The 24657-nt window shown below is 36.7% G+C and overlaps 1 protein-coding gene across 1 annotated transcript in view; it reads left to right on the top strand.

The window, feature by feature from the left end:
- CCSER1 (coiled-coil serine rich protein 1) overlaps nucleotides 1-24657 on the top strand; it is a 383892-nt gene that overhangs the window by 240880 nt on the left and 118355 nt on the right. The window lies entirely within an intron of this gene.

The raw sequence follows: 24657 nt of genomic DNA, 5'->3' as shown, positions 1-24657 counted from the left end.
GGCAGCAGAAAAGGGTCAGTAAAGTTTATGGACTTGATGTCTTTTAATATGCCTTGAATACATGGAATTGGTGCAGAAGTATAAATAGTCATGCCTCAACATGGTGAAGGTCAGAAAGTTTATATTTAAGCAAGATTTAAATGATTCTGCCATCTTGGTGTCCAGAGTGTAAAGCTTTTTTTGAGCTTTTGCTAAAAAGGGGACAGGGGAGGCCAACTGCTTCAGGTCAAAATACATTGTATTGTTTTCTTCCAGTATTTTAGAGCTTTTCAGTTTTCTTGCTACAGTTGCTATCCATTATGAAGTCACATGCAATTCATTTAGTGGAGAGCTGCAGAAGAAAAAAAAAAATCTCTTAAGTAACAGTACTAAAAGGTTGCCAGCTTGAGTTTTTAAATGACGGCTGAAAGCAGATTTTGTAGGCCATTCACTGATCTGTTCCTAACAATTTCAAGAGTCCTGGCTTGTCCTGTTCTTTTATATTTGCCTGCTTCCCCTATGGACTGCTGGTATTGCTTTGAAAATTTTCTTTTGTGTCTGTTTGTCTTTAGAATTTTAGAAAAATAAGATTGTTTTGAATTTTTTTGGTACAGTTTACAGCTGTGGAGCCTTTACTCAGGTATATGCTGTGACCTTTTATCTTCATTTTTAGCAAATTGCAGTTTGTGTTTACCTTTTTGATCTACAAGAAAGTTTTATTTGTTTGTTTTTATCTATATAGTTCATAGAAATGCAGAATAATTTCTGTTCAAAGGGCTCTCTGGATGTCCACCTCTACTCAAAGCAAGACTGACTCAGAAGAGGTTGCTCAGATACTTGTCCACTTAAACTTTTGGTACCTTAATGAGGTCTCCAATCATCTCTGGGTAACCATTCCAATATGTGACTACATCATTGTAACTTTTTTCCTGAAGATGGAAGCAGAATTTCTCCTGTTGAAGCTTCATATAATGACTAAAAATAATTTTGAGGGGTTTTAATGCTCACTTCTTGGTCACCTGTAGCTAAATTCAACCAACTGTTGTCCTGTCTGAAAAGATTTGTCAAAGGTTTAGTCATGGTAGTTCATAATTAACCCTCCTAAACAGCACGAGTTCTGCTCATTGGCAAGTTCCAGCCTTTCCAGTTTCCTTCAGTTCACTAGAAGCTTGATTTGTGCTATATGGATCCTAAATGCACTTCTGAATCCAGAACTGAAATCATTAATTCTCCATTAGTTGCTTTTTATATAATGTGAGAATATAGAGCGAATTTAAAGGATTTGTAACTTCATTTTATCTGGAAATAAGTAAGAATTATGGTATTATGTGACATAGCAATTCTGACATTCAGGTGGTAATATTGGCAGCATTCTCTGTTGCTTCTAGTGTGAGTAATTCTATAATGCTCAGGAAAGGTCTTTTTTACTATGATGGTAAACATAAGAATTTTGGTTTTAACTCAGAGTTACATTAAACTTGTGTAAGAATCTACTGTTATTTTTTGTTTGGAAATATGCTGTATGTTTCAGTACTTGATCTTTAAAAGCATTCACCAGGTGATCTCCATGGAAGGAACATAGGGTATTTCATGTGACTTGCCAGAATTTCATGTCCAGTTACTAATATGTCCTTACCTAAGTCATTGATCTTATTTTTTCGTCTTGGTCATTCAGTCTTTTACTTGTTTGTTCCTTTGTACTATATAATTCTCACTGGCTGTAACACAGTGTGTCTCTGTAGTTTTCTTTTTGTCTTGCCCCATGAAATCAAAATGACCTTTTCCTAATCCTACATTTGGATGTCCATATGTGCTGTAATTTATCTCAAAAGAACCTGAGTAGCTGCTTTGAACAACCAAGGACATGACCTTGAAATATGTTAGAAATTTATATTGAAGTGACACAACTTGATTATATTCAGAAGTTCAGACATTTATATGTTTATGCCACTTTTAAATTATTAGTGAAAGATTACAGGAAAATATAATCCCATAAAATTGAAATATTGTATTGAAGAATCTGATAAATAAGTCATCTGAGCATATTTAGTAGACAGTTTCCATGGAGAAGATCCCTTACTTCCATTCCAACTAGATGTAATTTTTTCATCCAAAAATCACTTCTGCCCCAACCAGTATTATAAATCAAACTCAGAACAGTACAGAACAAAAGACATAAAAGAAAAGTTCTTTCCTTACTATGGAATGCTCAGGCATTTTTAGATGTAGTCAAACATAGTCTCTGACAGTCTTTTATAGAATTGAAATATTTTATACTTGCGAGAGTATAAAATAAGATTATATATTAAAAAAAAATCACATGTTTTTATTAGCTTCAAAAATATAGAAAGCGTACAAATTACATGGGGAAAATTACATGGTTTACCAGAAAAAAAAGTCGCAGTATTTCTGGTTTATACCTGATCATACCCTTAGAAGAAGGAATTACAGTAGTGTATACCTCTTTATTGAAAAATAACATGCTAATTGAGTTAAAATATTAGCCCTGTTATTCAGTGTAATCCTTCTTCTTAAGCACTGAGCACTGCTTCTAAGGAATAATTTAATTATGATCTGCCAAAATGTAATACTTGCTAGTAAAATATGCTTTTTTTGTTGCAATTGCTTGTAATTGAAGGATCTAAATGGAAAAACTGCATACAATGTATGCTGTACTGTGCTGCAGACTTACAGACTTGTTATTAGTCTTATCTTGAAAAGGGAAATTGAAGACATGGCAGTAACTTTCAAGATTGAGAATGCTATTTAGTAAAAGGCTAATGAATGATCGTTCAATTAAGAGAATTAATTACCATTTCACTTTCAGTGAAAAAGCCTTGAAAATGTCTACTAATAATTATTTATGGGTTTGGCCCATGTAAGGCTCATAAAGAAGATTGTTCCCCAATGTTTTGGGAAACCTCATTGGACAAAGCTGGATGGTCTGGAGGGCCCTGGCCTGTGAGGAAACTCAGGGATTTTCCAAGTGCTCCAGAAGATCTCTCTGTCTCATCTGCAACTTTTTCTCATGGATGTTCCATTTCTGATGGACAAATATGCAATAAATTGTGTAACCAAGACCTGTGGGATGCACAATTCCATGAAAAAGTACTACCTGTACTACCTAGCACAGGCAGCTTGATAAAAGCCACTTAGCACAGCAGACAATGCCATCTGTTTTGCCCTCTGTCCATGATTTCTTTGTTTTCCTTTTCTCTCCAGCTCTTGAATCTTTGGTTTCACTGTTTGGTTTTTGATTTTTTCTTTTATTGAAGTTCTTCTAGTACTGAACCTTTTGATGGTGATAACTCCTCACATTTCAAAGAGAGAAGAGAAGAAAATAGGTGTTAGATGAATGAAATTTGCGATCTTTGTCCACTCCAAAGACATTGATTCTTTACCTTCTGACTTAAGACAGGCCTCTGCTCTGCATGTTTCTTCAATTAATCTGTCTTTTTTTTTTCTCCCCCATTTTGGGGGTAAGTATAGAACAATTGATATTCTAGACTTTCTATGTTTTATAACATTTTTGGCAACTGATTGATTGTGTTTAACCAGTGAGCTTCTGAAAACTAGACTGTAGCTTCTTTCTCACGCATTGCTATCAGCAATAATGAATATATAATGCCGCTTAATCAAGCAATATGTTGGCTTTCCTGTAGTCTTCCAGATGAGAATGAAATTATTTCCATCTGTTGACTTTTTTATGGCTTGAGTTATAGCTGGCTTAGGCAATGTTGAAGTCTGGCTAATCGAGGGGACATTTAAAGGCTTTTCTAAAATCTTTGGTTGAACATTTCAGGCAGAGACATACGAGCTAAACTTGTATGGTTTTGGCTTTGTGCCTAACAAGAGAAGGTCTTTAAGCTGAAATAAACATAATGGAAAATACAGTTGTATTGGGAAGGAATCCATTTAGTCAGTGATAATGGAGTTCCATTTAAACTTTAGTTGTTGAGCTTGTTGATTAATTTTACTGAGTGCCATAATAAAAAATAATATCTTTAGGCTTGTAGAAATAAGGTAATATTTTCCATCTCTTCTTTATGAAATATATAGTTTATCATCTGCATACTTCTACTTTTAGGTATCTTTATGGGATATCAGAAGTGATCTTATTTGTTTCTAATCTAGAAAATTAAGATATGTTGTCTATATGTTTGTGTAATTTGGAATATAAATTATTCAACCCATGCTTTTTTTTTGGAGCTCTGAAAAACACATGCAGGCTATGGAGCTTTAGCTAATTGCTACAATTAGCAATAGGACGAAGTCACTTTGGACATATATTGCATACTGTGTTTTACTAATTAATCATTTATTTTACTGAGGGAAATTGCAGCTGCCTGTGGCTGTCATTAAAAGTTAATGTGTCCAATACAGTATCTTTAGATTACACTTGGAAAAAAAAAAACAGCAAAAAAAAGAGAAATGTGGAAAATTATGTCAAAATTGCTGTGAGACTGGCCATTAGGGTTGCCTGAAATTAGTGGGGCAGAGTGATACCACTCAGGCTGCAATTAGTCTGTCAGATATCACTGGCTGCATTACTTCTCCCCATGCATCTTTCACCTCATCAGTAAAATAAGCATAATTATAGAGTCCCCTTTTATACTGCACTTGCAATCCACTGATGGAAAGTACTGAGAGAAAGCTAATTGCTGTTTGCATATTTTGTAGTCTGATTGCTGGTCAATATGGAATTGGCCTTAAACTGTGGTTTTTAGAGACATTAAAGCATTTCCTTCGGTCCTCTATGAAATGTATTATATTTTCTAATACTGTGTTAGCCATGCTAGGAACCAATTGCAAGTTTAATACACTGTAAAATACTGCAGGTTTCCTTCCTTTAAGTAACTTTGTAATTAACCACTGTAGCATTGCTGATTTATTCAACAACTCTGCATCTAACCCAGTCCCTTTAATCAAGTAATTCATGCTGGAAATTGGTAACTCCTTCATTTCATGGTATGTTGATACTGCATATACTCAAAAATTTACATAGCTAATAATAATAAAAATGTACTAGACTTAGTAAAATGATTTAAATTTATCATGTTAAATTGGCTTTTTTACTTGGAAATATGCATTGGCATACCCATGCCCAGCTGGTTGCAAAGACAGGCAGAATACCCCATAGCTGCCCTTTTGCATGCCTTTTTTTCTAGGAGGGCATCTCAGAATAGTAGAGAATATTTGGAACAAGTAAATATAATCAAATATTCACTTTGACAGTGAAGATGTTTTATTCTAAGATTATCCATTGTAAGGTATTTAATAACAATGAACAAACCCAATGTCAGTTATTTAGTTACACATTCTCAAGGTACAGGAACAATTCTGTTCATTCCATGTGATGGCACACAAGTGTACCTGGCACCAAGCTGGCAGGTCTGTAGTTTCTGGCAGCCTGCTTCCAGCCTTCTTAGAGAAGGGCATCACATTTGCTAACCTTCAGTCTGGGAGGGACCTCCCTTTTGAGCCATGACAGGGAGTAAATGATTGAAACTGGCTCAGTGAGCTCTTTCACCTGCTCCTTCAGTACCCTTGGGTGAATCCTGTCTGGCCCCATAGATGTGTGCATGTTTGACAAGTTGCTGGCCATTTCCCCTTGGATTATGGTGCCTTCGTTCTACTCCCTGTCCCTGTCTTCCAGCTCTGAGTTGTCCCCTGAGGTCAACTGATATTACTACTATAGATGTAATGTATAGATGTATACTATAGATATACTATAGATGGATGCAAAAGCAGCATTAAGTTCCTTGTCCTTTGTCATGTTGTCTTCCCCTTGCATCCAGTAAAGGATAGTCTCCTTAACCCTTCTTTTGTTGTTTATGTATTTATAGGGACTTTTTGTTACTTTATATGGTTGGTACTTTACAATAGATGCTCCTGGACAGTGTGTTCATTTGCTGGCACTCTTTGAGTACTTTGGAGTGTGAACTTACAGGTCGGGATGGGCACAGAGCTCTGGGCTCCTGTGGAATCACACTAATCCTGGTTCAATAAAAAGATCTTCTGAATTGGTTCAGCTCAGTTATCAGTTTGTCATTGCCCATGCTCACATTGAAGTTCTGTTGAAGGCTACATTCAGGATGTTTTTGAGTCCACTTTGACACTATGAGTCTGAAATGAATACCCTTAATTTTTAATACCCTTAATTTTTAATACTGAAAGTGGAACATTTCTCTCTCTCTCTTCTGTTTGTTCTGCCACTGGTTTAGTGGCTTAATTTTTGATAAAGTGTATCTGTGTGCTGCAGCCACACTGAAACTGAATTGACCATAAAACAAGTTCTCTTCCACATGTAGGTGTGGTGGTGATATAAGTGTCTACTCCACGTGTTAAGAAAGAGCTCATCACTTGCTTTCTGATTTCTCCTGTGGTTGCCCGAGTGAAACATTTTCATATGTGCTCCAGGTCAGCACATATTTGCATAGATTGTGCCCCAGCCTCCTCAACAAGCCAGGTCCTAGCAGCACTTTGCAGAGAGGCATTAAAAATAGTAACCCTATTAATATGTAATGTCGCTACATCAGCAGTTCTGTGCAATTGGCTGTGATTAACCTGCAGCTGAACACCATAAAAAATTATAACTGTTGCAAAACTGAAACCATTTTCTCATTAGTACTTGCATGGTTTTGATCAGTTGCTGCAGGTCAGTCAGGTAAATCCCACCAATGGAGCTGATCACACCAATTGCATTTTGTGATAAATCTACAAATACCAAAAAGTACATTGCAAAATAATGAGCAAGTGGTGAAAGAAATCCAGTGTGTCTGCAAGAGTCTATAGAAGGAATTGATTATACTGAGTTATTAGGGCTCATAAGTAATTTGAGTTAAATGACAGGAGGTAGATGGAAGAATTTCTGATTAAAAAATGTATAATGCTGCCAGGTCTAACAAATTTCCCAATAAGTTACCCAGTTATCCATTTTTTTAAGGGAAAAAATAATTGAAAATAGGAGTGAGATGGAGATGAGTGCACAGCACCTAAGCTTCATTATAATTGATTTCCCTGCAAATTTATTATTGCTATGAAAATACCAACTCATTGAACTGTTTTGTAATTTACAAAGAGCATTTAATATGAGTTTTATAGCTGGTGCCATTACCTTCAAGTCCAATAGTTAAATTTTGGTTAAAATCAAAAAGAAAGGTCCTCATCTAAATAGTTGCCCAACTTCTGAAGCTGTACACTATATTTCCCCTATATATTAATTTTTTTTCTTCCTCATGATAGGTTTCAGAGTTTTCTTGACAGTGAAAAATGACTGGTGGTATAGATAAAGCAGTAAAACTGGTAATATGCAACTGTTGCTGTAAATGTATGTTCAAGAAGAATAAAAGGTAACAGATGAAAATGTAGGTCTAATACTCAGACAGTGGAGTGCCACCTGTACATGTAGTTACCCATTTCAATATTTGTGTTCATATACGTCCATACACACGATTCTGCAGAATTTAAATTTCATCTCTTAATTATCTCTAATGCTTTGGTCATCCAGAATTTCTAAAACAAGTGCTAGTGTAGTCACAGGAGAAGTTCTCACAGTTTGTAGCACAGCTGGATCCTGGCATAGCACTGTGCTGCAAATTTGTTTAATGTTTTCTCTGCACACTGAATTTTGTTACTTTGTAGCTCAGTTATCAGAACAGTGCTGGTCATTTTTTCTAGTGGAAGAAAGAAAAGATATGAGAAATGCTGATACAGCATGTTTACAACTGAGCACCCTGATCTAGTAGATACCATCTCTGCTCTCTGAAGGGTAGCTGGACTGTTACAATGTTATGGTTTTGACAGAAAATAATAATGCTCATTTTGTGCACTCTGGCTCCGCTTGAATTCATGAAGATGAAGTGGTTTGTTTCAAGGCTTACGTGATGAATCCCAGTGACAGAAAAATAAGCATTCTTTTGGAAGAGGATTTGGAAATTGCACATCAGGGTCATATCTCACACCCTAGTTATGTAAAAAAGAGCCAGTTGGTAGGGACTTGTATTTTTCATGAGCATGTGGTGTATCTAAAGAAATATTGCATATGTTTGATAGTCTGTTTTTCGCTCTCTTATGTACCTTAATATTACAAATACAGCAGTTCTCTGCCTCTGGTCAGAGCCTCAGCTGGGTGGCAAATAGCACAAGTGCATTTAATCCAGCTGGTACTTGGTGCCTTGTCAGAATGCTGCTGTCCTCATCTTTCTTTTCCTTACTTATCTGTGTTCATGGTGACTTCCCTGTACAGAGACAATAATCATCCATGTAATGAAGAGCTCATGGATGTAACATGCAAAATTATTCATGTCTAGGAGTTGTTTTTAAATTTCAGTTAAAACTCTCTGATTTCCCTCCTGGACTCAACAGAAAGTATTGAAAAGTTGTCAGGTAAAAGCAATATCCTCATTTGCAAGCTCAAGAGGATGATTCTTCTTTTCATCAACAGCTCTTGTGTCAAATCTCTGTGAAGATAATCTAAACAGGAGCAAATACACGTTCAGAGATAACTGATGTTGCCTCAATAGAAATTCAGCATGTCATGAAGCAGCCAAGAAAAGTTGTCAAACTGTATCCAAACTGTATCCTCTTTTAAGCAGTATAAATAGAATGAATGACTAGTCAAAGATCACTTATACCCCAGGAATATTACTTCCTTTATGTGGCACTATTTTTCCTGTCCCTTCTGGGCAAATCAGTATGGTGGGGTTTTGGGGGAGTTTGGTTTTGTTTTTAAACTTTTTATTTTGCTCTATTATATGAAGAAAACAAATCTCTGGTCACAGCTACAAACTGTCACTGTGGAAATAGAGGAGCAGTTTCCATTACTTGCCACCCCATGCAAAAATCTCTTCTAAAGATTGTTCTTCACATTTCATTTAAACTATGGTATAAAATTAGATCAGTGGTGAAATAAGTTCTTAAATCGCCAGTGTACAACCATGCCAGCCTTGCTCATCTGTGTAAGACCTCTGCTGCTCATAAACTTCTGGTGATAGCACACGGAAAGAAGGCAGTGGTTGGGTCAATCCTTTTGCTATGGAAATGGACTTTCTCACCAGTCCCCATCCCCTTTTTGTTTTCCACATCTACACTTTGTGGTGCAGCTTTGGATCAGTTGCTGTCTTAAACTTGTACTCCTACCCTCATGCACAGTACTATGGAACAATTGCTTTCAAAATTAAGACTGGCAGGGTGCACGTAGAGAAAAACAGTTTGATGGGTCTGGATGTTTTACAGCTAAAAGTTTAAACCAAATTCATTACTTAACAAGTGAGCAAATCTCCTACACGAGCAGATGTGAGAGAAATCCTACCTTTCCTGATTTGCTCCATCAGAAAGAAGAACTTTGTGTTCCTTTTGTGTAGATTGCTTTTCTATTGAAACAGAGATTAGCCCTTTTGGAGTACTCAAACTGAACATTCAAGGTAGAATTTTAGATAACCCATGATAAAAATATTGCTGATCATACTGACTTTTGTAAAACCAGTCAACCAGCATAAGTTTTGCTGTCTAGTTTTTTATTTCAGCAAAGGTCATTTAGGCAGTGGAGAGCCCTGCCTTAATGTTAGTGAGCTCTGTACTCCCTGAATGAGTACAACAATGACACCAAAGCGGATTCACGCTCACAGGTTGTGTTTGCATGTTGTTATAGTTCACATCCTGGTGGGCTTGGCAGCCTTCTTTCATTGTGATTGTGTCTGTGGGTATATGGCTGTATAGTGTTTATACATTTTTACAATAAATTACTCAAGATATGTGCGCTTTTTTTAGTATGTACATAACTCTAGAGTTCTCACAGATATACCTAAAATACACCACTGTCTCTTGCTAGTGACACTGATGGTTGCATTGAATTTGCTGCACTGAAAAAGTGAACCTATACCAAAAAAATAATTTCCAATAGAAAGTATTTCTAAAATGTTTCTTAGGCTATTGTTAAGATACTGAGCTGTCCTAACCTATGTCATTCTGTCATTGCATTGTTCTTTCACAGCTGATTTCTCTAATGAATATGTACTTTTAATGTATTTCTTTCAGCTTTTGTGATTAAGCTCTTTCTAAGTTGTGTCTATCTTGATTAAGATGCCATTATGTTTTGACAGTGCAAGATTCATCATTATATTTTGTGGGCCATATTTTACCATATGCTGTAGTTTGCTGATACAATACAATATTTGACTCTTTGTTTGTTTATTCATATAATTGATTTATTTTTTCACAACTTAAGCATCTTCCTGATTATCTTGTGTTTATGCTATCTTTTTCCAGCTTCTTGAACAATTTAGTAGGGTGATTTACTGGCTCAGAATATAATTCTTTTACTATTTATATCCCAGGTTTTACAAAAACATAATTACATAGTATTATTTGGATAAATTATTTTCTCACATTCTAGTCACTTCAGGACTTGCGTTATATGCAGCTTAATTGGCTGGGATTAGTAAGAATTAGTATAAAATAGAATACTAGTATTAGACTTAGTACAGAATGTTTTTCTCATTATTTCTATATTATTCAGTTTTCTTCCCCCATATATTTGTATCTGAATGCTGTGGAGGATCTTAGAAAAGCATTTTTAAATATCTTGACAGTATTTAAATCATAGAAACAAATAAGTTTTGTATGAATATTTGTCCTATTATACTGTCATTGCATAGTGCTGTGTCCATAGTGTTTAAATGAGTGCTGCTTGTAAATGATTTTCAGTGATTTACAGATAAATGAAATGCAGTGTGGTCTTGCAGAGCCCACTGGAAGAAAATTGAGATTTTGGTAGTTTGATACAGTGTCTTAGAGAATATATTTCCATCAGAGTTAGAAGAACATGTAGTAGGGTGATAATTTCAAAGCCAGTGCTTACTTTTGTTCATGTAGTAGAATCGGTGCATAAATAGGTATATGGTGGGTCTTCAAGAGCACATTATTCTTCTGCTGACTTCTTTTTCTTAAGGTTTCATTTAGTTTTGTCTGTGCCATGGTTCCAATGCAGAACTTTATTCATTTTTTTTTCTGGAATTCAGGTGGGAATTAGCCTTTTTGGACACAGTGAGAACTGAAAATACTTATTCTTATGGAACTGTTTCAATGTGTCAGAATAATAAAAAATTTACATACCTTTAAATTACTTTTTCATTCAGATCTTTTGGGGACATGCAATATCAGCAGTGATAGCTTTACTCCTGTGTGTCATTCAGAAAGGATTCTCTGTGCAAGTTACACCCAAAAAAAAAAACCTCTCTTCATTTAATTCATCTTGGTTTTAATGTTAAATAGCAAATTCCTGCCATTTTCTGCAAAAGGGAGAGGGAATGAAGCAGTTTGCAAAAATAGGAACAGTAGAGAAGTGACAAAACACGAACTAAATGTAGAAATGCTTTGCTGGAAAGGGGGATGGTTGTTTGAGATAGTCTGGCACTCTGGCAGGCCTACTTCTGTATTTGGTATTTGCTGAAGCAAGTAATTTATCCTGACAGTAACTTTGCCAGTATTGCAAGAATCCTATTTCACTACGATTAACACTTTGTCCCCTGTTTCTGAGGAAAAATATGCTTAATTTCTTGTTTCTGGATCTTCTTGTCATCTCTCTCTTCTGCAGTTTGTGTGCATATGCTTTCGCAGGTGTTATACGTGAACTCCAGAAGTAAGATCAAGCAGCTGAGCTCTTTGGCTTTTTTAAGGTGGTGGGTTTTGTTGGTGGGTGGGTGGGTTGGTTGGTTGGTTTGGGGGGGGGGGTTTGGTTGGGGATTTTTTTTGTTGTTGTTGTTGTTTTGTTTTTTGTTTAGTTGATTTGTTTTGGAGAGTTTTTTATTCTTTTTGGATGGGGTGGGAGGTTTAATACGATTTGCTTTTGCAAGATTATGAGTTTCAGCCAGTAGGGAAAGCAAGAGGACTAAGATTTGGGGTAGCCATTATTCCAGATGGCTTTTAGAGCAGAAACATAAAATATTCATGTACTGTCTGATGAAATCCTTGTGGCTTTGGCCCATGACATTTTTCAGGGCCTTCTTGCTCTTCATCACTATGGTAAAAAGTTCACTCAGCTGCTTGTGAAGGAAAAAAAAAACAAATTGAAGGAGTGAAAGGAGAGAAAAAACCCGCTGTTTATAATTGCATAATGTACATAACTTGTTCTGACTTAGAAGGGTGCTGGTAGTGAGATTGTGAGACTTTACTTCTGTGTTCCTGTATTAGGGCCTAAGGCAGAGCTTTATTTAGAGAGGTTTCTGCCAGCTAAAGGTGTTGATACCTTGGAATACTTGCAGTTAGAGAAGATATTGTACACTGCATAGCAGCAAAGAGGGGGCTTGTACCAAAGCACTGTTTAGTTTCATACCATGAGTGGCAAAGTACAGCTGAAATTAAAATAATGACATTAATGAAAACAGGGCTAATTTTTTAACTAAACTCAAGCACAAACTGTAATTCGTGTATTTTTCTGATTTTTATGTGGCTTCATTTCAACACTTGTAATTTTTACTGACAACAACAAATCTGAAATCTGCCATTCTTTCAAGTTTCAAGTGCTGATCCTGCTTCATGTCATGGTCTTGCAGCATAAGTATTCAGCTAGTCACTAGCACAGTTTTTGCCTTGAGTGCCTGAATTCCGGTTTTCTACTTGACTCCATTGCACAGCAGCTCAGATGCAGCATGATGCACAGACCTTCATGAAATACATGAAGTCAGTCTGGCAGCTTGAATTTAAAATAACCTCTAGACAGACACTTGTCATGCACTGACCATCTAGCAAGGCCCAGCCTGGATCAGCCGTCCAAGCTGACATGAACACAACAATTGGGATGTTGCATAGTGGGCACTCCTAGGGACAAAACCTCCCACTTCTGTTCTTGTATGTAAAGCTCAATGCAGGCACTAAAACTAACTTCTGGAAACAGTGATTTTTTTCCTACACAAACTCTATTTATGTAGAAACTAAATTTTTTAAGCATATCCTTAGATTTCAGTAACATTGAATAGTGGACTTACACTGGTGATTGGAGTACTTTGCAGTAGAATAAAGAAAATGATGGCAGTAGGATTTTACAGGTACACTTAGGGTCTAGAGGGGAAGCTGTATGGGGAGAGGTTGAGGTCACTTAGTTTGTTTGACCTGGAGAAGATGAGTCTGAGAGGAGAGATCTAATAATGGTCTACAGCTTGCTCAGGAAGGCAAGAGGAGGGATGGGTGCTGATCTCTTCACTCTCCTGACCCGAGGGAGCAACATGAAGCTGTGACATGAGATGCTTAGTTTGGATATGAGGAAAAGGTTCTTCACCTAGAGGGTGAAAAGGCAAAAAAAAAAATAAAGTACTGAAGACCTAGTTTAAATTTTGAAGCCAGGGATCTCAGCAGCTTGACAGAATTTTCACATACAAGGCCTTTGTGGGCACCAGTGTCTCTGTGCAGCACAGATGTATTCTGATCAGTGCTAGGTTTGTGACTCTGTTCTTCTGCATACTAATGGGGAATTGTGCAGTCATCAGTTTTATTTTTAATGTCTGCCTACTGCAGTTGTTCTGTCTTTGACTATGCAGGGAAAAGATCCATGGCTGTGGAAATCTAAAAGCTTTGTTGTTGCTCTTGTCATTTGATTGATTACAGCACAGAAGAGTTACAGTATAGGTTAGTGCAGGTTAATTCTGTTTACAGAACAAGTCTTTACCTGTAAGTAGAATAAATATTGTCATGCTTTAATGTAACCTTAAGACTTTATCAAGCCAAATCAATTTCAGAAGTCAGGTGTTTGCAAAGGTGTGTTGATGAGTGTTTCACCTGTACCTCCAATTCCATTGCATTCCAAATAGAAGTTGGATGAAAGGTTCTTCACACCTACTTTTAGAGGACAGAAATGATTCTGTTCTTGATCTGCATTTGTCACTTGTGTTTTAAGCATTTGTGTCTCGTGAATGTTGCAAGATAGCAGTATTTTCCTCATTTCTTACTCCATTCAGGAGCTCATTAATTCACAGCAAATTTCTGCTGTTGTCACTGGCCTCTTGCGAAGTACATTCATATCACTTCTTGTAATTTCCTTTTTTTTGTGGCCATCTGATACATAAAAGGTCAGTTCAATAGGTGCCGATTGAGAGGATAGTCCCAAGTCTTTCCAGTTCCTTTTAATAAATTTTACAGGGTTTGATGTGAAAAGATAAATATTTGTTAAGGGTTTTTTAATCTATCTTCCATAAAATCAGTAGATTACTGTACAGTTACTATAGAGTTTTGTGGGACCTGAAAGTCCTGTTAAAAATTTAGCGTTTTCTGTGGCACCCTATACATTGGCTTTGCCTTTTCACCTTCATTTGTCAAAAGACAAATATAATTCACTAAGGTCATACAGTTTTCTGTTTAGGGCACATACATGCTTGTATTCCTAATAGTGCTACATCCTGTGCAATATTTATAATTTTTAGATTTTGCAAGCCCTGTTGCTGAAATGTTTAAATATTTTTTGTTATACAAATTTAGTGTGTTTAATGGCTTTCAGAAATGTAACATAAGTGATTTTGAAATGCATGTATGTGTTTGTATATATATATACTTTTAGAAGTAGGAACAAGGTCATCTTAATTTCCAGTAAAAGCAGGATAAAAGCTTGTGAATATATTCCGAATCAATATATAGTTTCAAATGCAATCATACCCTTAGTCTCAATCTTCAAGAATTTTAGTACCACCTGAAAAATCTGCAGTTGTTATTTGTCTTTGTGTGCTAGCAGAGTCTTGGGTTTTTTTAATAAATAAGGTGGCCTAATCAGATTATCAGAAGCAATGGACCTGGGAAGAAAGGGCAAACACAACTTTGAAAAGAAAGATTTAAGATTGATGGCATGTAGAGAAAAGGCTCATTAGGATACCTGAGATGACCTCTGAACTATTTCTAGGTGGGAATAGATTTTTTTTTTTTTTTTTTTTTTTTTTTTTTTTTTTTTTTTAATTAAATGTGTTTGTGTGGAAGATAAAGAATTTATGTGTAAAAATCCCAGGAGTCTTTTTCAAGTAGGTAATTTTTTAGGCTTAGTAGCTGTTAAGCTGTGACCACTGCTAAATGCCTTCAGAGAGCAGAAGCAGTTGTTTTACAAACAGTGTATGGAATGGCAAGAACCTGGTGATGTATTCTGCTTCTATTGATTTCAAAACTTCCAGCAAATGTTTCTGGTAGTCTTAGTTTCTCATTCTGAAAAATGTGATAGAAATCCAGGAGATTTTTATCTGGTGCTTTCTCATTCTCTCATATGGAATAGATTTTGCTTTATACCAAGGCTACAGCATGCATTGGGATAGCATCAGTCTTTCGGCACACGTCAACTCCAGGAGCAGCTGGTAACTGCTGCTCTTAGTTAGAAGAAACAAGAGAAGAAATGATGTTTCATTTCCTGCCTTGCTGTTCTTTCAGACAAGATCAGGAAAGATAAGGGAACTAGTACAGTTTTTCCAAAAGGGTATCTCATTTCCTTCCTTGTGCCCGCTGTTCTGCACTGACTGCAGCTCAGGACGACTAAACCTATGTGGTTTTTTGATGAATAACTTCAACACCTCAGTGACAGGAAGGGAGAATCCACCGGGCAGTCACCAAGGGAGTCATTAGACCAGAGCAATTTCTGGGTAGGAGAAGTAAGGTTGGAGGAGGCAGTTTATTCTTCTGTGTGGCTGAGAGCACACTGGTAAATTCTGACTTCCTTCTGCAGTTTCCGTGTACCAAAAAACCTGCCTTTATTTTCAAATTCAGCAACACTTAACTGGCATTTTGCAAACACATAGAGCAAGAAACGAGTTGTTGTTTTTTGTAGTTTACCTTTGAATGTGTGATATAAACATGCATGTTTCACAGTGCCTCTGTGAATGTTCTCATACTTGTCACATGCAGGTTTACCTTTAAATATTGAAGAATAAATGATCTTGAACAGACAGCTAATGAGACATTTCTTCCTACAAGGAAGGCTTGCATTTATGAGCCACATATGTCCTACTTGTATTTTCAAATGACAAGACTTATCAAATGCTGAACTTGTTTTCTGCCTGATGCTCACAGAGATGTGTTTTGCTATTTAGAAGTACATTTGCAGATTGCAGATCCAAGCCAGTTTCACAAAATGACAGACCAAACTCTAAACACTGTTTCTGAATGTAAGAAAAGATGAAATTATCCTTTTTAAAATTTCTGTCAGTCATTATAAATGATAGCAAGCTTCAATTTAAAACTGGAATGTAGTGGAATAAAAATAGCTGGGAATAAAATTAAAAGAGAATGCAGTGAACCTAACCTGTGCATGGAATGCTACTTCTAAAAAGCTTTAAGCTAAAACCCAGAGGTGGCAAAATACATAATTTTCAGTCTGGAAAAAGATTGATAGCCTTAAAATGTTTCTTATCATGCCAAAAATAATCTTTATGCTAATGGACATTCCTTATATTACCTATAGGTAATTAGAAAGTATGGAAGGGGGCAGGAGACCTTGAGTTCACATTAATAAAATACTACAGTGAGCAAGGAGGGAGAATAGCTAATGTGTACTGCTGTCTGGAAGACAGCATGAAGGATCATTGAAAGGATATTTAATTTTGATACTAAATCAAAGTTGTGGTACGAAATGGGAGAGAAACTTTTTCCTAAAAACCCCCAAATATGTAAAATTAGATCTTCATTGGCAATTTTTAATGGTAAGTTTGAGAATAGTAAAGGCTCTTGTTGCAGCAGTTTCTCTCTTTGGGAGAAGTCTCCCAAAGATACAAAGACATTTGGGTGTGGTTTTGAGTATAATAGATGGTACTGTCCTTTTATCAGACAGACTGGAGAGGAAAATACAAGTGTGTCTGTGTGAGGGAAAGGAGCGTGTTATGGCATTGTAAAGGAGTGGTAAGGTGTGGGAAACAGAAAATGGGATATATCCATCAGTAACAGAATATAAGGAATAGGAACATCTTTCCTGAAGCTGTTTGCTAATATGTACACAGGAAAGAGCTGACAATACTAGAATGGAAAGAGATTTGTTCAAAGCAGTGTAAAGGTATAAGAGGATCCATGGAAATGTTTGTTTATATTCAGACGTACTATGCTGAATTTTGAGGAGGACAACATTAGGGGTGGTAGTGTGTGCCTTGAAATTTTCTCATGTTATTTCTGTAAGTAAAAAGTAACATCTCACAGGATTGAGTTACAATGGCATTTGGAGTTAATTGGTGAGAAATGTTGTGCTAAAGCTGCTTTCAGTCTGTGGTTGTGCTGTGACTCAGGTTTGGGTGGAGCTATCATGGTTTACTGCAAACAAAACTATATAAACTTGAACAAACACCATGGTTGTTTAGCTGCCTTCAATTTCTTCCAGAAATGCAGAAAGCCTTCAGTGGCTTCTGGAGCGTAATGTGAGCCTTGCATTAGCCAGATGAGATTTTTATGCTGTATTTTGATAATTCCATACATAGCGAGAAGTATAAAAGGAACAGGTGAGGACAAATAATAGATAAATAGCTTCATATAAACCTTAGTAAAGATTATTAGTTTGGATAAACTATTCTTAAGGTTCTGCTTGAAGGTCAGCAGTTTTGATGAGTGCTTCAAAAGTTTGACTTCCTGAAGTGACAGGACACCGTTTCATGTTCAGGGTATTTTAAGGGGAAGAATCCAGTCTTCCTACAAATGTTCTTACAGACTTCTACCTTAATATAAACTTCACTCTTCAAAGTTATGTACACTAGCAAGGCATAAAGTAAATATGTTTAAATATTGAAATGCTTGTTTCAGTTCCCTTACTGAAGATAGATGTTGAGTGTAGTTGTAGATGTTGAGTGCTGTATGGTAATCTCATCCAGCTTCTAGCTTCAGCTCTAGAAGGGTCTCCTCCATGTCCTGTATCATATCTGCTGGCCTCTATATGACTTAAATACATTAGGATATCTCAGAGATACTTATATTTAGGCAACTGACCTCCTCCCACAATCTCAGATCAGAAACCAAACAGGTCAAAAGAACTGCAGCCTAGCAGAAGAAGTTTTTTTACAATGAAGGTTATGAAACATGGAAACATGTTGCCCAGAGAGGTGGTGGATGCCCCATCCCTGGAAAGATTCAAGGTTAGGTTGGATGGAGCTCTTAGTAACCTGATCTGGTTGTAGAAGTTTGTGGTCATTGCAGAGGATTGGACAAGATGACTTCCAACCCAAACCATCCTATGATTCCACTGTTGCATTTTTACTATTATAGGGTACAATAGAATATAAAGTGGGAGTAATGATAGTTCTAAATGTATATGCTGTGCTGTGGCTACTCATGTGGGGGTGTGCATTCCTGTGTTTTCCCTGTTTAAAAAAAAAAAAAAAAAGGTAAGCTACTTTCATTCTTGTAACATATCTTTTTAAGAACAGGATTATGGACAGGTATTTAAAAAAGCCAACAAAAAAAAACCCAAACAAAACAAACAAAAAAAATCAATCTACAAGCAAAACCCATTAAATTCAGTTTATATGGAAGTCTCCTTGCCTTTTAGACAAGAAAACCTAAATCTCCATTTTTCAGCATTGTTAAGCATGCAGTAAAATAATGCTGTTACAAGACTTAATAGCAGTATCAAGCCCACACAGCTTGGCTCTATCTTTCAGAAGAAACTTTTCATGTGAGGCAAGAACGACATTAAAATAGCACATCTAAGAGCACCATCAGTACTTTTCTGCTAGGTTTAATTTCTGAAGTTATGGGCTGTTGCTTTTGAAGCTCAGATTTCAGCTAGAGTGTGTATTAGATTTAGTGAGCTGTTTGATTTCATTACAAGGCATAGGTCTGCTGCGTTTCTCTGATGGCACAATCCACCTGCCTTTGCTGAGAGCGCTCCTGCGGGAATCAGAGTGTTTGTACGATGATGAAAAATTAAACCTTCCGCATGATGCTCCTTTTATTGAGGCTCTGCAAGAGGATGTTGAAATGCCTTCTGTGTAATAGGCAGCTGGAGTAAAGTATTATCCATCAGCGTGGGCATAATGATTTATGTGAATACATATTTGTCACTCTACGTGGTGACAAACTCTAGTGAAGCTCAGAGCATTCATTGTGGTTTCCCAAGAAATGTTATTACATTTCCTGTTAGACTTTGATGCCTTTTTTTTTTTTTTTTTTTTTTTTTTTTTTTTTTTTTTTTTTTTTTTAGTTTTGTTTAGCACTTGTTTTTTATCAGTTCCTCTGTATGCAAGAGAAGGAGCACTACTCTTGGCAGTTAATCTTGCTGTCTGTAGAGGAGACTTACCTCCTCAGAGTACCTCTCTACACACCCAAAAAATACAAACCTGTCTAAGGGAGCTGTCGACACTGAGGTGAAAAGGAGCAAGCACAGCAAATATCTGCACTGCAGTGACTGCAGCTTGTGTGGATAGACTTGGAGTAATGTGACATGGCTGCCACACCATTAAGCACAACATGAACTTCAAACGCCACCGGTGTCTTTGGACAGGCTCTAAAGCAACCTTTGTGCCAATGTGAACTCCAGGCTGCTCCAGCATCCTTGCCAGCAGTGCCCAGTTCAGCTGGCTGAATGCTGAGGATGGAGGTGTCCTGCTGAGCAGCAGAGGTTTTGGTCCATCCTTCACTATGGCTTCAATGCTGTATCGGCTAAAGGAATTTCCCTTTTAAACTTTGGAAAGAAATATGAAGGCATCTCCTACAAATTCATTGCAGTTGCATCTGTTGTGTTATTTCTTTGTGTTTTGGGTGGTATTACTTGGAAGGCAGCAGGTGCTTCCCACCTTCCCGCCTTTGGTCTGGGTTTCTGCAGAATGTTGTTGTTTCTTCTTTTATTAAAACAACTTCTGTTTATTTATTTTTTATATTTTTTTTAATCCAAAGAACGTAAAGTCAGGTTTTAACTTGAACAGACTGCTATTAAAATTTTCCTATGCAGTGGTACAAAGATCTTTTTAATGGTCTTGTTCATAAACTCTCTAGCCTCTGAAGCTTTTAATTCTTTAATGAGTAAATTACCTCATCATTTCTTTCTGAGGCAACAGTTTTTTCCCAGCTGTGTGATCTTTTCAGGGTATTCCCAAAGAAGAAAAAAAAAATTAGCAACAGGGTCAAAAACCCTGAAGGATTTCCTATTAGCAATTACATTCATCACGTGCAGCTCTCTGGTGGCTTCTTGGCCTCACTAATTGCCTGTAGTGTGAAGTAATTTTTTGTCTAAAATAGCTTATGTTGCCTCTAGCTTGGGTGAAGGCCAGAAACCAGGCCAAAAGTTACAACTCATAAATCGAAACAGATTCCCAGCTATTGAAGAAGTAAATTGGCTTGTCCCATCCTCTGTCAGAGCTGAGCTCAAGTCTTTCTTCCCTTATTTTCTTATGGTGAATTAGTGATTTTAAACCAACCAACTGGCATTCTGCAAAAGGATATGTGATTTGTCAGCTGCTCTCTGTGGGCTGGGACCGAGTTCTGTTTCTGAGTGCTGTTAACATCCAGCGGGTTCCAAAGGACCTTCCCTCCTCCAGTTGCTGCAGCTTAGCAAGAAACAATCAGACTGGGGTGTGGGACATACTGATGTGTTATCTTAAGAGTCTGAAGACTGGAACATTTCCTGACCAAGTTCTCTTCTCCAGGATGCTCTGCTTCCTGGCCGGAGAGGCAGACTATGTTGTCACACAACGTGGCCATCAGGCAGTGGGAATCCACATCCTGCCCTCTGTATGTAAATCCATGTGTGTGCCCACACGACATGCTCTGCCACCCCTATTTCATAGGCAGTGTGGGAACCGTAACTGCTTTTTGGCAGTAATCTTTTGCATTGTTTAAAATATTAAAAGAATTTGTGTCTTGGTTTTCATTCTATTTTATTAATGAAGAAACAAGTACTACAAACGATCTTCCTTTCTAATTTCCTCTTTTCCCTTTCCCATTGCCTGATAGGTACCTGGGAAGAATTAATCTGGGGAGTAACACTTCTTGGAGTGATGCAGATCATTGGTTCTCCCTTAAATCATTCAGTCCCCCACTTTGGCTTTGCTCCTTGTTTGTCTGTTTTTTTGGGTTTTTTTTTCCATTCTTATAAACTAAATCTATCTCACAGCTCATATTGTCCATGTAGGCAAGATATATATCCTGAACAGTTTGTTTTTTTAATGTTTCAGGATAGCAGATCCTGGAAGATAATAGAATGTTTCCCCATAAATCAAGTTAAATTGGAAGCACTTGGCAACAGTATTTTCCTGTGTATGTGTGTAGAAAAGCTTTTTTATCCTCCATCTGGATGTTATGGGTAGAAATTACTATAAATTAGAAGGTGCTGTGTTTCTGTGATGGCATTTTTTATTCTTGATTCTGAACAATCAGAATAATTTTCATTCATTTCTGGTGTTATGTTGGGATATGATATTTTCTTCACTAAATAAGGTTTGTTTGCTGAAATGAAGGATGCATTTTATGTTCAGCTTGCCAGGGTGCCCTTTGCTATAATGCAACGTGACATAATAATAGCTTGGATGTCTTTGCCTATATCATTTGCAGTATGGGAAAATGAAGAAATCATGGTTTTAGGGTTGCTTATCAGGAAGCCCCGAAACTGTCTCTTACCTTATACCTTCACTTTTCATCTTGCGCAGTTTACTAAAAGAGAGAAAAAGTGATTTACAGTTTGAGTGATGGTGTGGCATCAAATAGCACATAGAAAAACGCCTGCAAAGCTTCTAAAATAGAAACACTGTGAAATAATATATACAGTTTTCATGCTAAAGAAGATTTCAGTCTCAGTTGCCTCCTTAATTCAGGAGTCTCCAGCAATGTAGGAGTCTTAAAATTTGGATTCTGAAAGAGCAAACATAGTTTGATGGTTTATATTTACTAACCAGGAGGAGGTACTAACTTTTTTCCGGCTGTATGGAACATGTAGATGTAGATTTTCAGCATTTGTCCATAAACTCACAGTGTCTGCTTCACAGCTTCCTAGGTATCTTTCCTCTTGCATTTTCTTTAAAATCTCTCTGCTTACTTACTCTTTCTTAATACTGTGCAGAATTGTGAATTCAGGCTCTTCTGTTGAAAATATAGTCTATGTAGTGGAGATTTAAATCCCAAAGACCCTTTTAGTTTGCTTCATAAACTACTGACAGAGCTGAATGTCATACTGAATTTAACTTAGAACAATCTATTTCATTGTCTTTTTGAGATGAGAGAACTAAAAGTTAAAGCAGCAGTGATAGAGTGAGCTACTCTTGGAATAACTACTCAAACCCTGATTTATTCTCATATTCCTTCTCTAGAATTCATGGAGTTACATAGGGCATGATATAAATACTACAAGAGTCAATTAAATACCTTTACTGGCTATATGGCCACATGTATATTCCATGCAACTCTCAAAAAAAGAGCTTTTGTTCAAAGTAGTATCTGAGCACATTTTGAAATATTTTGGAAGTCCATGGAATGCAAACGCCTTCATTCATTGAATGTATTTGTCTAAAGAAGGTGCAGTGTTAGCGATCATTTTTACTCTTATTCTGAAACAGGGGCCTCAGTTCCTGATTTTGTGTGGGAAAGGCCTGCCTAGAAACCAAGAACCTGTTTATGTGAACATCAATACTGTAAGCATCTCACTTCAGTTTCAACCTGTACGGATCAATATAACACAAGGAAGAGAGGAAGGACTGCTTATTGGTCTAATTATCTATCTAAAGACTTGTATTTTCTTTTTCCCTTAATGCTCATAAAGTCAATAGTGAAGCATCTTCTGTGAGAAGAAATTGTTTGAAATTAAGATCAATGTGTTAATATAGGCTAATCTGCCCATCTCTTAAAATTTACAGTGCTATCTGAAGATGGCAAAATATGACATTGCAGTTACACCAGTGACTGCAGTTTACTCTTAGGAGTTTGTAAGTATAGCATATGATGCAAAATTGATTTGCTTGAAAGTAGAGGGAGTTAGTTAAACATGCATTGTGAAATCCCCCAGAGAAACAGGAAAAAATTGTACTAGCTGGTCACTCTTTACAACAGTATGTATATATAAGAAAGAAATGAAGCCCTATTTTGTTTACCTTGAGGTTAATCTTTGAAGATAATGAGAGGTATTCTTAATTGTGATGCTAATATTTAGGCTAAAAGTGACCTTTCCTTTTTTAGCCCTGAAATGCTTTTCAAATGAGCCAGGCTAAGCTTCCAACAGCTCACAAGCAGGTCTCCATATTACTGTGGTGCCCTGTGGTGACATGTAGTTTCCTTGACACGGCCATCCAGGAGAGTGTCATTTTTATGAAGTTAGTTTTGGCTATGGTATGTATGAAGGATATGAACATGATGTTGTGATTCCCTATTATTATTATTATTAGAAAGAAGACTTCCCTTCATTTCTGGTTTTGTTTTGAAGAACTTAGCATTCAGATCCACCCAGGCTATTGATCACTGATCAACAGAACAGTCAAGTCAAAATGTGTCTGCAAAACGTACCACAAAAATTTGATGCAGATATGTAAGTAGGTAGTTATTTATTTAAAGGAATATCTACTGGCCTGTCAATAAATTATTTTAATCTAAACTTCTTTTCATCTAATTAAATGCGAAGCACAAAATCTGTCTCTTGAGATATAATTGAATGGCATTCAAAAGAGTTTAATTACATAATTATTGTTGACAATAAGAAAAACCAGATGCAATCAAAGATACCTAGATCTAACCTCAAGAAGCATTTCAGGTTTGTGAATAGTGTTAAAATAAAAGAACATGTGTTTTTAGCCTATATATGGCATATATGTTGAAGTATGCAAAGCATAGTTAAAACATCTATGTGCATTAGTGTGTATAAATGTGTCTATTAGCATGCATTATCTATATGTGTATGCAAAATTATTTATGTTCTTACAAACTATGGTAAACAGCAATATACTGATGGTGATATTGCTTGTCCAGTGGAAATACTAGAAAATCCCATTTTGGCTCTAAATGTGTTATCCATTTTAAGAGGGTAACTTTACAACTGGGAGTACTACTAAACTTGTTTTTATTGCATACTTGTGTTTGGATTATGTAGGCATATTTTGAGTCAAGCATGGGCCCTGCCAAATGGCTGGTGCGGTTTGCCAGTCATGTGGAAAAGCAAAAATCTCTATTTGATTAGGTGCTGACAGATATTTACATATATATTTCATCATTTCCAAACATGTTCATGTAGTTGTAAGCACTTCTATTTTTATAAAGCTAACTCTTACTGATCATGCAGAACTGTTAATGGTCCAGATTCAAAGAAACTTCAGTCATTTTAAGAGTGACTTGGGAATGGTGCTGAAGTGCTAAGTTGGAGTCTAGCAATTGCTGTTTATGACAAGGTTGCCAGAATGCTGCCCTTGCTCTCCCAGGGTCTGGCTCAAGGCTGGGAACTGTCTCTTCATCTGCCGGCACTCAAAGGTCTTTCTCATATGTTATTTTGTAGTTGTGTTTGCTGAACTTCAGTAAAACCAGGTGTCCTCAAAGAGTCCCACTGATTTTTAGCAAGCAGCCATAGAAAGTGGGAGCAGCAGTGCCTCCTTTCTCACAACAGCAGGGTGGGAGGGATGTTGGATTATGTTAGGGAGGGATTATGTTCTTGCACCAATTCAGACCCACTTCTGGCAATTGGGCAAGCAGCTAATCAAGGCAGAAGGTAAATGCTCTCTATTTCTTCTTCCAATATTGTGCCTTCTATTGTGAAGAAATGTATCTAAGATTGTC

Source organism: Zosterops lateralis (assembly GCF_965231275.1).
Source record: "Zosterops lateralis genome assembly, chromosome: 5".
Classification (NCBI taxonomy): Eukaryota; Metazoa; Chordata; class Aves; order Passeriformes; family Zosteropidae; genus Zosterops; species Zosterops lateralis.
This window is presented reverse-complemented; position numbering and strand designations above follow the sequence as displayed.